At 37.0% G+C, this 13164-nt stretch overlaps 1 protein-coding gene across 2 annotated transcripts in view; it reads left to right on the forward strand.

Moving 5' to 3' along the window:
• The window catches only part of ACAP2 (ArfGAP with coiled-coil, ankyrin repeat and PH domains 2), a 149762-nt gene that overhangs the window by 8561 nt on the left and 128037 nt on the right, over positions 1-13164 (forward strand). The gene's annotated exons all lie outside the window — the stretch shown is intronic.

The following is a 13164-nucleotide window of genomic DNA, read 5'->3' on the forward strand; positions in this document are numbered from 1 at the left end:
AAAAGCCCAAGCCAAAATGGCTTCTCTGGGGAGTTTTACCAAACGTTAAAACTTAAATTACCAATAGTTTTTTACATTCCTCTAAGAAACAGAAGGGGAGATTTCACTTTCCAAATCATTAGTCCAGTATTACCCTACTACCAAAGCCAGATAGTACATCACAAGAAAACTACAGACCAGTATCCCTTATGAATGTAGTTACAAAAATCCTCAACAAAATACTAGCAAACTGAATATAGCAACATATAAAAAAGATTGTACACTATGACCAAGTCAAATTTTTCCTAGGCATACAAAGTTGGTTTAATATTCAGAAACCAACCAGTGTAACTATAGTAATACGATAGAGGACAAAAATACTATAATAATCTCAATAGGTGCAGAAAAAGCATTTGACAAATTCAACACTGTTTCATGATAAAAATTGTAAACTAGGAATAGGGAACTTCCTTACCCTGATGATAGACCTTATAAAACATCCTCAGCTAACTTTATGCTTAATGGTGAAAGATTAAATGTGACTTCCTAGAATAAGGAACAAGAGGCCTGATACCACTACTTCTGTTCAACACTTTAGTGGAGGATATTGCCAGAGCAATCAGGAAAAAAAAGAAATTAAAGGCATACGTAACAGAGAAAGAAATAAAACTGTTTCTGTTTTTAGATGGAATATCTTGTATACTCATCCATCTGCATCCATGGATTCTACATCTGCAAGTCAACCAATGATGGACTAAAAATATTTGGAAGAAAATAAAAATAACAATACAATAACATAATACAATTTTTCAAATATAAAAACTATTTACATAGCATTTACACTGTTTTAGATATTTCTAATAATGTAGAGATAATTTAAAGTATATGGGAAGATGTGCCTAGGTTAAATTCAAATCTGCCATTTTATTTATTTATTTATTTTTGAGGCAGACTCTCACTTTGTCCCACTTGGTAGAGTGCTGTGGCACCATAGCTCACAACAACGTCTACTCTTGGGCTCAAGCTCTTCTCTTGCCTTAGACTACAGGTGCCCACCACAATGCCTGGCTATTTTTAGAGACAGGATCTCCCTCTGGCTCAGGCTGGTCTCAAACCTGTGAGCTCAAGCACTCCACCTGCCTTCGCCTCCCAGAGTGCTGGGATTACAGGAGTGAAACACCTTGCCCAACCTAAATATGCCATTTAAAATAAGGATTTGAGCATCCAAAGATTTTGAAATTGGGGAGGGTCTAATCCCTCGTGGGTGGTTACCAAGCGATAACTATATGTAGAAAATCCTAAGGAATCCACAAAAAATCAACTGTAGCTAGTAAGGTTAGCAAGACTGCAGGATATAAGATAATTTTATAAAAATCATTTATATTTCTGTATACTAGCTAAGAAAACCAATCCATTTACAGTGGTATAAAAAAGAAGAAAATTCTTAGAAATAAAACAAAGAAGTGCAAGATTGTACACTGAAAACTGCATAACACCATTGAAAAAAGTTAAGGACCTAAATAAATGGAAATATGTTCTATGTCTGTAGACCAGAAGGCTTAATATTGTTAAGATGGCAGTATTTCCCAAATTGATCTGTAAACTAAACACAGTCTCTTTTACTGGTTTTCTTTGAAGACATTGGAAACCTGATTCTAAAATTTCTGTGGCTATGGGACCCAGAATAGCCAAAACAAACTTGAAGAAGAGTACAGTTGGAGGATTCACTCTCCAATTTCAAAACTTAGACAAAGTGATTTTAATGAAGACAGTATGGTACTGGCATGAGGATAGACATATACACATACATCAGCGAAATAGAATTGAGAGTCTAGATATAAATCCTTATGTTATGGTCAACTAGTTTGTGAACTCTGAATGTATTAAAACTCACGAAGTTGTATACCTTAAAATAATTAATTTTATATTGTGAACTATATCATTGCTGTTACTAAAAAAGATTTGAAACATAGAATATTTACAATCAAAGCATAGATAGAATAGAAAATATATATTGAGTCCCCGTATTCCCCTACCCTGTCTTAACAATTATTAATGCCTCTCCATTTCCCCCTATGATTTTGAAGCAAGTCTCAGACGGTATATAATTTGGTTGGTATTTGTATATGTATCTCTAAAAAGATAAGGACTTTATAAAGTTATATAACCACACACTATTATCACATCAGAAAAAAGTAACAATTCCTTAATATTATCAGCTATCCATCAGATAAGCTTCATAGCTTATATAGGGTTTATTTTGGGCCTTTTATTATGTTAGAGGACTTTGTCTCTTCCCTACCAAGTGAATTTCCTTTCCCACAATCTGACGATAGATTAGATAATTCCTGTAGATCATCTTGGAAGAAGCAAATCATCAGTCAGAGAACATTATTTGTTAGTCATCCGTTGACTCTTTTCAACCTATTATTTTCATATCTTTCTTTTTTCCAGGAATGTCTAGTATAGGAGAATTTTTTGTTTTTTTTTGAGACAAAGTCTCACTTTGTTGCCCTTGGTGTAGTGCTGTAGTGTCACAGCTCACAGCAACCTCAAACTCTTGGGCTCAAGAGATTCTTTTGCCTCAACTTCCCAAGTAGCTGAGACTACAGGTGCCCACCACAATGCCCGGCTATTTTTACAGATGGGGTCTTGTGCTTGCTCAGGTTGGTCTTGAACTTGTGAGCTCAGGAAATCTACCTGCGTTGGCCGCCCAGAGTGCTAGGATTATAGGTGTGAGCCACTGCGCTTTGCCCTAGTATAGGATAATATTATTTTCATACTTCATATCTTCCTCTCTAACCTAAACTTGTTGCTTTCTTGGTCTTTTGCACTTAAAAACATTTGCTTTTGGTTTTGGAAAATTTCAAATATGTACAAATTAAACAAAATATTAATGACCCATTTTTTTTTTAAATTTCAGTTTAACATGAGGGTACATACAATTAGGTTACATTGTTTGCATTTCTAAGGTTAAGTCCAAGTTATAGCTGTATCCTTCACCTAGGAAGTGTGCCATGAGCCTGTACATTATACCTATTGGGTTAAAACTTACTGAACCTTCTCCCTGTCTTCCTTCTTTTTGAATTTAGTTGAGTTTTTTTCACATATGGTTGTTAATATTTGTGATACTTTATTTAGGCAAGTGTTCTCCAAGTCCTTCCAGGTTGTTATAAAAGATATAAAGTCTCCATCTTTTTAATGGCTGAATAGTATTCTATGGTATATATACACCACAGTTTATTAATCCATTCATGGGTTGGAGGGTACTTGGGTTGTTTCCACATCTTTGCAATTGTGAATTGAGTTGCTATAAACATTTGTGTGCAAATATTATGACAAAATGACTCTTTTGGGTAAATAATCTAGTAATGGTATTGCAGGATCAAATGGAAGATCTACTTTTAGTTCTTTAAGGATTCTTCATACTTCTTTTCATAAAGGCTTTGCTAGTTTGCCATCCCACTGACAGTGCATGAGTGTTCCCTTTTCTCTAAACCCATGCAGCATCTGTTGTTTTGGGACCTTGTGATGTGGGCTATTCTCACTGGGATTAGATGAGATCTCAAAGTGGTTTTGATTTACATTACATGTCTCTGATAATTAGAGACAGTGAGTTTTTTCATGTGTTTGTTGGCCATTTGTCTTTCCTCATGAAAAAGGATTCTATTCATGTATCTTATCTAGTTTTTAATGGGGTTTGCTATTTTCTTGTTGGTTTGCTTGAGTTCTTTGTAGATTCTGTTTATTAGCTCTTTGTCAGAATAGCATGGTAATATCTTCTGTTCTAAAGGTTGTCTTTGCTTTGTTGATTGTGTTAAATACCCAGTTTAAATAAATATCAACATTGTATCATTCTTGTTTCATCTATATTAAATACCCAGTTCAAATAAATATAAACATTGTATCATTCTTGTTTCATCTATATTTCTAACCCTCCTCCCCCTCATCATCATCATCATTATTTTTGAGACAGAGTCTCACTGTGTTGCCCTAGAATAGAGTGCCATGGCATTAGCCTAGCTCAGAGCAACCTCAAATTCCTAGGTTCAACTGATCCTCCTACCTTAGCCTCCTGAGTAAGATGGGACTATAGTCACCTTCCACACTCATGGCTAATTTTTCTATTTTTAGTAGAGATGGGGTCTTGCTCTTGCTGAGGCTGGTCTTAAATGCTTGAGCTCAAGTGATCTTCCTGCCTTGGCCTGCCAGGGTGCTAGGATTATAGGCATGAGTCACCCTGCCTGGCCTCCCCCCATTATTATTCATATATTTTTTTCATGAGATAAGACTTACATACATTGAAATGCATAATTGCATATTATGTGTTAACTCATACCTCTGTTACCACATAGAATATTTTCTATCTTCCCAGATTGCTCTCCCTACCACCCAGAAACAACCCCTGTTCTGATTATTTTTTAAACTTAGATTAGTTTTGCCTACTGGAGAAGATTATAAATAGGATCTTGCAGTTGTTTATATAACAGATCATTATTCTCAACATTTTGGTACTTTTAGTTAGCATTTTATCTATAAGATTCATTTGTGTTATTCTGTGTCGGTAGCTTATTCTTATTGCTATGTAGTATTCCTTTTTGAATATATCATAATTTCTTTATCCCTTCTCCTATTGATAGATTGTTTCCATTGTTTGGCTATTGTGAATAATGTTATGAATATTCTTGTATAATTCCTTTTGTTATGGCTGGCTTTTTATTTCTCTTAAAATAAATATCTAGAAGATGAATTGCTGTGTCAAAGGGCACATATATGTTTAACTTAATAAGAAATTGGTGATAGCTTAATGCCTGTAATCCTAGCACTCCAGGGAGCCAAGATGGGAAGATCGCTTAGGAGTTTAAGATCCGCCTGAACAAAGATGAGATCCCATCTCTACTAAAAATAAAAAAAAAAACTAGCCTGGTACAATGCTTATAGTCCCAGCTACTTGGAAGGCCGAGGCAGGAGGATCACTGGAACACACAAGTTTGTGGTCCCAGTGACCTATGGTGATGCCATTGCACTCTAGTCCAGGCAACAGGCTGAGACTCTGTCTCAAAAAAAAAAAAATCCTATGTAAGAAATTGCCAAACTTTATTCCCAAGTGATGGTACTGTTTACATATCTGCCTACAGTAGAGGGTTCCTGCTGTTCCACATGCTCAGCAGCATTTAGTGCTGTCTCTATTTTACTCATTATGAAAGTGTATAATGTATCTGTGTGTGTTTGATAATAGTCATGTGTTGCTCAATAATGGGTACATTGAGAAATGCATCATTGGGTGATTTTGTTGGGTGAACATCACAGGGTGTACTTACACAAACCTAGATGGTATACATCCTGCTATATTTGTAGGTTATATACAGTATATAGGGCACAAACCTATAGCATGTTACTGTACTGAATACTGTAGACAGTTATAATACAATGGTGTTTGTGTATCTAAACATATCTAAACATGGAAAGGTGTGGCAAAGATACGATATTATAATCTTATGGGATCACCATTGTATATATGTAGTCCATCATGGACTGAAATGTCCTTATTACTATATATGTATATGTGTATAAATTTTTTCTGTATATATATGCACACACAGATGCATACACACACAAGTATACTTAATGCATTGTTGCTATTACAATTATTTATTTTTTTCGAGACAGAGTTACACTATGTTGCCCTCGGTAAAGTGCCCTCGGTAAAGTCACAGCTCACAGCAACCTCAAACTCTTGGGCTTTAGGAATTCTTTTGCCTCAGCCTCCCAAGTAACTGGGACTACAGGTACCTGCCACAATGCCCAGCTATTTTTTGTTGCAGTTGTCATTGTTGTTTAGCTGGTCCATGCCAGGTTCCAACCTGCCATCCTCAGTGCCTTGGTGTATGTGACTGGCGCCATAAGCACTGTGCTACAGTGCCAAGCTATTTTGAACAGTTATTTGTTAGATGAATTAAGAATAAGAAACATAATTTTTTTTTTTTTTTTTGTAGAGACAGAGTCACGCTATATTGCTCTTGGTAGAGTGCAGTGGCATCACAGCTCACAGCAACCTCCTACTCCTGGGCTCAGGCAATTCTCTTGCCTTAGCTTCCTGAGTAGCTGGGACTACAGGCACCCTCCACAACGCCCAGCTATTTTGTGGTTGCAGTTTTGGCTGGGCCAGGTTTGAACCTGTCACCTTTGGTATATGGGGCCGGCGCCCTACTCACTGAGCCACAGGCACTGCCCGAGGCATAAGTTTTTATTTTATTTTCATTTATTCATTCTCAAAAGCTCTTCCTTTCTTTATGTAGATCCAAGTTTCTGACCTATATTGTTTTCCTTCTCTCTGAACTTTTTAACATTTCATGTAGGTCTATTGACAATATATTCCCTCAGTTTTTGTTTGTCTGGAAAAGTCTTTCTTCACATTTGAAGGATAATTTGCAGGGTACAGAATTCTAGGTAGGTGTTCTTTTTCTCTCAACACTTTGAATATTTTACTCTCTTCTTGCTTGCATGGTTTCTGAGAAGTTGGATGTCATTCTTATATTGACTCCTCTATAGGTAAGGTATATATTCTCTGGCTTCCTTCAAGGTTGGATATGATATGCCTAGGTGTAGGGTATTTTTGGTTTTCATTTTTGGCATTTACCCTGTTTGGTGTTCTTTGAGCTTCCTATGTTTGTGTTTTGATGTCTTGTTAATGTGAGGGATATTCTCTGTTACTATTGCATCAAATGTTATATCTCTTCCTTTTTCTCTTCTCTTCTGCTGTTCCAAGCATGTGTATTTCATATCCTTGGTTTTTTTCCACAGTTCTTGGGTAGTATGTTCTGTTTTTTATCCTTTTTCTTTGCTTTTCCATCTTGAATGTTTTTATTGTCATAATTTCAAGAGATTTCTTCCTCAGCTGTGCCCAGTCTACTGATGAGACTATCAAAAGATTCTTTTTTTTTTTTTTTGCAGTTTTTGGCCCGGCCGGGTTCGAACCCACCATCTCCTCTTGCCAGCGCCCTACTTTTTTGAGCCACAGGCGCCGCCCACAAAAGGTTTTTTTTTAAGACAGAGTCTCAAGCTGTTGCCCTGGGTAGAGTGCTGTGGCATCACAGCTCGCAGCAACCTTAAACTCTTGGATTTAAGTGATTTTCTTGCCTCAGCCTCCCAAGTAGCTGGGACTATAGGCACCTGCCACAACACCCGGCTATTTTGTTGTTGTTGTTGTTGTAGTAGTTGTCATTGTTGTTTAGCTGGCCCAGGCTGTGTTCAAACCTGCCAGCCTAAGTGTATGTGGCCAATGTTATAACCACTGTGCTACGGGCATTGAGCCAAAAGCTTTTTAAAAAAAATAATTATGTATATTTTACTATTAAATTTTTTTTTTTTTAAAAGACAGAGTCTCACTCTGTTGTCCCAGGCTAGAGTGACCAGGCTAGATTGTCCTGGCATCATCGTAGCTCACCGTATCCTCAGTCTCTTGGGCTCAAGCCATCCTTTTGCTTCAGCCTTCCGAGTTGCTGGACAGTAGGCACCTGCCATAATGCCTAGCTAGGTTTTTTTTTTTTCCAGTTTTAGTAGAGAGAATGTATCCTTGCTCAGGCTGGTGTAGAAGGTGAGCTCAAGCAATCCACCCGCCTTGGCCTCCCAGAGTGCTAGGATGACAGACAGGAGCCACCAGCCCTGACCAAAAAGTTCTTCATTTGTTACATTTGTTATCATTTCTTTTTGAGTCTTTCTTGGAAATTCTTTCTGCTTACATTATCCTTCTTTTGCTTGTTGTCTACTTTTTCCATTAAAGCCCTTACACTATCATAGTTTTAAAAAATATTCTTGATTAGATTATTGCAGGATTCCTGCCATATTTTCATCTGGTTCGATCATTGTTCACTGTGTTCAAATTGTGGCTTTTGCTTTTTTGTATGCTTTGTAAGATTTTGTTGAAAGAGACACATGATGTATTGACTAAGGACCTGTAGTAAATACCTAGTCCTTTACTAAAGTAGTGGTAAGGTTTGGGGGGAGGGAAGTATATACTATTGTCCTAGGACTAGGACTATTGTCTCAGTCTTTGGTGAGTCTGTGCTCAGGGACTGTGAACATTACAGGTGCTTCTTGTATTTTCTTTTTCCCTCTAAGGTGGGACAGGATAGCTAGCAGTGGGGAGGTGGGGTCTGGCTGAAGCTGGATTTGTGTGTTTGCCTTTTTCCAAGTAGGTTAGGCTCTGGTAAAATAGTTTTTCCTGAGGGCAGACCTTGTTAAGAAAATAGAATGCACTGGTGTATTTCAAAATTGTTCTTTTCCCCTTTCCTTTGCCAGAAGCAGGAAGGGATTTTCCTTCCAATCACTTGCGAAGAATTGGTAGAGTTTCTGGAGATAAAACTTTTAAAACTGTGAGGGAGACTCCCTATCCCCTTACCAGTCCCTGGTCTTAAAGTCCCTGAAGTTTTTTTTTAAATTTTTCTCCTTTTTCTTTTTTTTGGTGACAGGGTCTTGCTTTATTGCTCTGAGTAGAGTACAATGGTGTTATCATAGTTCACAGCAACCTCAAACTCCTGAGCTTCAGCAATCCTCCTGCCTCAGCATCCCAAGTAGTGAGTAGCCTGGACTATGGGTGCCTGGGACGATGCCCAGCCAATTATTTCTATTTTTAGTAGAGATGGGTTTATACTTTTGCTCAGGCTGGTCTTGAACACCTAACCTCAAGTAATCCTCCTGGCTCAGCCTCCCAGAGTATTAAGATTGCAGGCATGAACCCTTGGACCCAGCGTCTAATTTAAAAAATTTTTTATACAGACAGAGTCTTGTTATGTTTCAGGCTGGTCTGGAGAACTCCTGCCTTAAGCAGTTCTCCCTCCTTGTCCTCCCAGAGTCCTGGGATTATAGACATGAGCCATCATGCCAGCCACATTTTTTTTTCTTTCAGAATTTTCTCTTTCCTCCGTGTTGTTTTAAAAGATTATTGAAAGTATGGTCTACTTGAGTATGCTTTGTTGACTGTTAGGTTTCACTATGGGGTAGTATTTTCATTGGGGCCACTCCCAAGCCTCAGTATCTTTAAGATTTTTTTTCTCTTGTTTATGTGACCAATATCCTTATATAGCTCTCTTCTGTCTGGCAGATGCAAGCCTGAATGCTTGCCTTCTAGGCACAGAGCTAGGGATAGGGGCTGCAAAAAGGTGCTGTGGTAGAGGGAGCTCTCACTGGAGTTCTCTGGCCCACGGAGTTTGTTCATGACTTTTATTTTCATTATATAAAACTTTACGGCAATTAAAGCTCCCATTTTTTGTCAGGGTGGGGGAGGAGCAGTCATGCCTCCATAGAGGGGTGGAGTGAGGATCTGAGCAGTCTAATTGCTCTTTTTGAAAATAGGATTTTAGCCGATCTTATTTCACTCCCCTTGCCCTCCTTTTTGTGACATATGATGTTTTTAGGCCTCCGACCATTTTGGAATTCTGTGTTATGAATCTTCTCGCTTCAAATTAGCTTTAACGGTACATGTTGCAGACTTAGGTTTTGGCTTCCTCTGGTCTAAATGAGTTATCTGCCTTTTTGTTTCCAGAATTGTGTTGCTACTGTTAACTTCTGTTCTTTGTCCTTGGACTAGTGATTACTTTTTTTTTTTTTGTCATTTTAATTGTATTTCTGAAGACTGTGAAAATAAATGGTTCTATCCAATCTGTGATGTTTAACTGGAAGTTCCTGTTGTCAAATAGGCAAACATAATTTTTTTTTTTAATTGAATGGTAACTATGTACATTAATGCACTTCTGGGGTACAGTGTGGGGTTTTCACACACAATCCAAAACACTTCCATTAAACTGGTTAACATAGCCTTCATGTCATTTTCTTGGTTATTGTTTTAAAACATTCACATTCTACTCTTAGAAAGTTTCACTTGTACCCTTGTTAGATAAACCTCAGAAGTGATCCCTCCAATCCTCCTCCCTCCACCCATTCCCCCTCCCCTCTCCCTCCCCCCTCCAGGCAAACATAATTTACACTGGAAAACTCTTGTCTTTTCTGCTTACTGGTTGTGAGACATTGGTTGGGCAGGTTTCTTGCTTTTTCTGCTAAGCTCAGTGAATGGAAACAATACTACCTTGTTGAGAATTCAAAATATCTTTCCACAGAACTTGGTATGAAGTATGCACTTATTTATGCTAAGTCTCTTCTTTTTTTCGTATATCCTTGAAGAGAAACTTGGAGGATTTAGTTAAGGGTACTTACATTACCATGTGGAAATAAACCATTGGTTGGAAGATGGAAATAAGGTAGAAGTTAGGTATGCACCTGCAAAGATGAAAATCGTCCATGTTCTGTGGATGGTGAAACAATACAAATAGATGGGCAGAGTTCACTTAATTTTGTATGAGGAGAGCAGTAAAAGTCTTAAAGAGGGCCATGTATTTTAAGTTTGGAGCATTTAAGAAGGTAGAGCAATTAAAAGAAGAGGAAAAAGAAAAAGCTTAAAGATTTAACTCTGAAATAATGTTAGAGTGAAGGAAAAGTGAACTGAGAGATTGTGGAGGACAATCCTTGTGAAGAAATATTTATGTTTATTTGAGATTACATGAAATCTATTTCTGTGTAATTGTATCTAGAAGGATCTGGAGTTTAGAGGGATTAGAAACAATGTGAGTTAAACTTCTAGAAAGCTTTGGGTAAATAAATGGCTTACTAGTCTCCTTTTAGAGATAAAAATCTCACACTGTAGCACTTTGTACTTGAAATAAGCCAAGATTCTTTGCTGAAATATGGCTAATTCTTCATTTAAAGTTTTTATATTTTCTTTAATGCACAGACCTATTCAAATTTAAGTAAAAGATTTTTCATTACTAAAAAAAATAGTTGTTTTTGAGGTGTAAAACATGGCAAACAGTTTAATTGAAGGAAGATAGTGGAGAGTAGGCACTAGGATGATTATTTTCAAGATTTAACTTCATTTATATGTGTTTTAGTCACTTTAGACAAAATGTAAGCTGTGTGTACATGTTTTTTTATTGACTCATGCAAAATTAAAGTTGATGGAACTAACCATTTTGATTTCTGTCATTCTCGCCAGACATGTGCTTATGTTTAAGTAAGCAAAACTTTTCCTGTTACTCTTTTTAAAAAATGGATTTTAACTTGCTGAGATGTTCTTTTACTTCGATTTTAGATTTCTGCTTATTGAGAAGCTTTATAGGAAGTTAAAAATTCATTCCTTTGGATTTTTGATCAGAGTATTTAAACTAATATAATAGCAAGGAGAGTGGGTTTTATTGGTTATTTTCTGATAATCATGTTTATGAATAAATTAAGTCAAGATATCTTCTAGCATATTTATCATTTAATTTGAAGACTTTCTTTGATATTTCTTTCAGGGCTTGTCTGCTGGCTAAGAATCACCTCAATTTTTATTTGAAAATGCTTTTTTTTTTTTTTTGTATGTTTGTAGAGGCCATCTTCCCATGGTATAGGATACTAGTCTGAGTTTTTTTTACAGTGGTATCTTTTAAATGTGTTTTATATCTTTATCATTTGTGTTAAAGTCTATTACTCTTACTGTTGTTCTTTTGAGGCTAGTGTGTCTTTTTCCTTTGACTGCTTTTAAGATACTTTTTCAGTGATGGTTTTTGACAGTTTTTACCATGATACTGTCTTCAGTAATTGGGGTTTTTAGGATGCCTTGATAATTTTAAACAGTTCTTGGCTATTATCTCTTCAAATTTTGCTTCTGCTTTATTTTCTTCTCCCCTGGGATTCAGAACTTGTTGCTGGGTCTCACAAGTCTGTTTTCTGAATGTTTTATTTTTTATTTTTTTTGAGACATCGTCTCACTCTGTTGCCCTGCCTGGGTAGAGTGCAGTAGCCTCATTGTAGATCTTTAAATTCCTCAAGTGATTTTCTTGCCTCAGCCTCCTGAACATTTGGGATTATAAGCTTGTGCTACCGTGCCCAACTAATTTTTCTATTTTTAGTAGAGATAAGGTCTTGTTCTTGTTCAGGTTGCTCATGAACCCCTGAGCTCAAGCAATCTTTCCACCTCAGCCTTCCAGAGTGCTAGGATAATAGGCATAAGCCACTGTGCCTAGCCCTTCGTAGGGAAAATTTTGTGTTTCACAGAGAAAAAGAATATTTTCTTTTGACCTAAATATCTATTTATTAAGCTCATCTTTTTCTGTGGATAATCTGCAGTTAAATATATCTGTTGAGTTCTTTGATTGCATTTGTCAGTTTCAGAACTTGCATTTGATTTTCTTCTCTAAAAAAATTAAAAGAATTTTTAAACTGAAACATTTCCAGTTCTTTGAAAATTGCTAAGTGGTTTGTTTGTTTTGCTTTTTTAAATTTTTTGGGTCATAGTCTCATTCTGTCACTGTGGGTAGAGTACTGTGGTGTCGTAGCTCATAGCAACCTCAAACTCTTGGGTTTGAGCAGCTGGGACTACAGGTGCATAACACCATGCCTGGATAATTTAAAATGTTTTTTGTAGAGATGGGGGTCTCTTTGTGTTGTCTAGGCTGGTCTTGAACATTTGACTTCAAGTGAACCTCTTGCCTTGGCTTCCCAGAGTGCTAGTATTACAGGAGTGAGCCATTGTTCCTGGCCACAAATTTATCTTTACAACTCTAGAGGTCATTGTTTGGATACATGTCTCTCTAGGGTAAAATAAAGGGCCATTGTACAGGGCTGCATTCTTTTCCGGAAGGTCTAGTGGAGAAACTTTTATTTTTATCTTTTTTTTTGTCTCTTTTAATTTTAAAGTTTTAATGGCCCTGTTCCTTAGGCCATTGTCTCCTTCCAGCTTCAAAGCCTGCAATGGCTATGACACTCTTTTCTGCCCTGCCCCCTCCTTTTACTGATAAGAGCCCTTATAGTAACCTAGATAATTCTAGGATTATCTTCCAATCTGGTCAGAGATACCAACCTTAATTCCATCTGCTGCCTATACCATGTAACCTAACACATTCACAGTTCTAGGCATTAGGATGTTGACCTCCTTGGGAGGGCCTTTATTTTGTCTACCACAGCCTATCTTCTGGCTCCCAATGATGCACTTCTGTGCCATATGCAAAATATATTCACCCCATCCCAACATCCTCAAAAGTCTCCACTTACACTGGGTTGCAATTTTGCAAAGATCTATGTTCACATCAGTCATAACACTTTAAATATGGCTATTTTGGCAGGTGCTTTTTAAGCTATTTTTTTTTTTTT

Source organism: Otolemur garnettii, unplaced genomic scaffold (genome assembly GCF_000181295.1).
Source record: "Otolemur garnettii isolate 467f Iridium unplaced genomic scaffold, OtoGar3 scaffold00060, whole genome shotgun sequence".
Taxonomy (NCBI): Eukaryota; Metazoa; Chordata; class Mammalia; order Primates; family Galagidae; genus Otolemur; species Otolemur garnettii.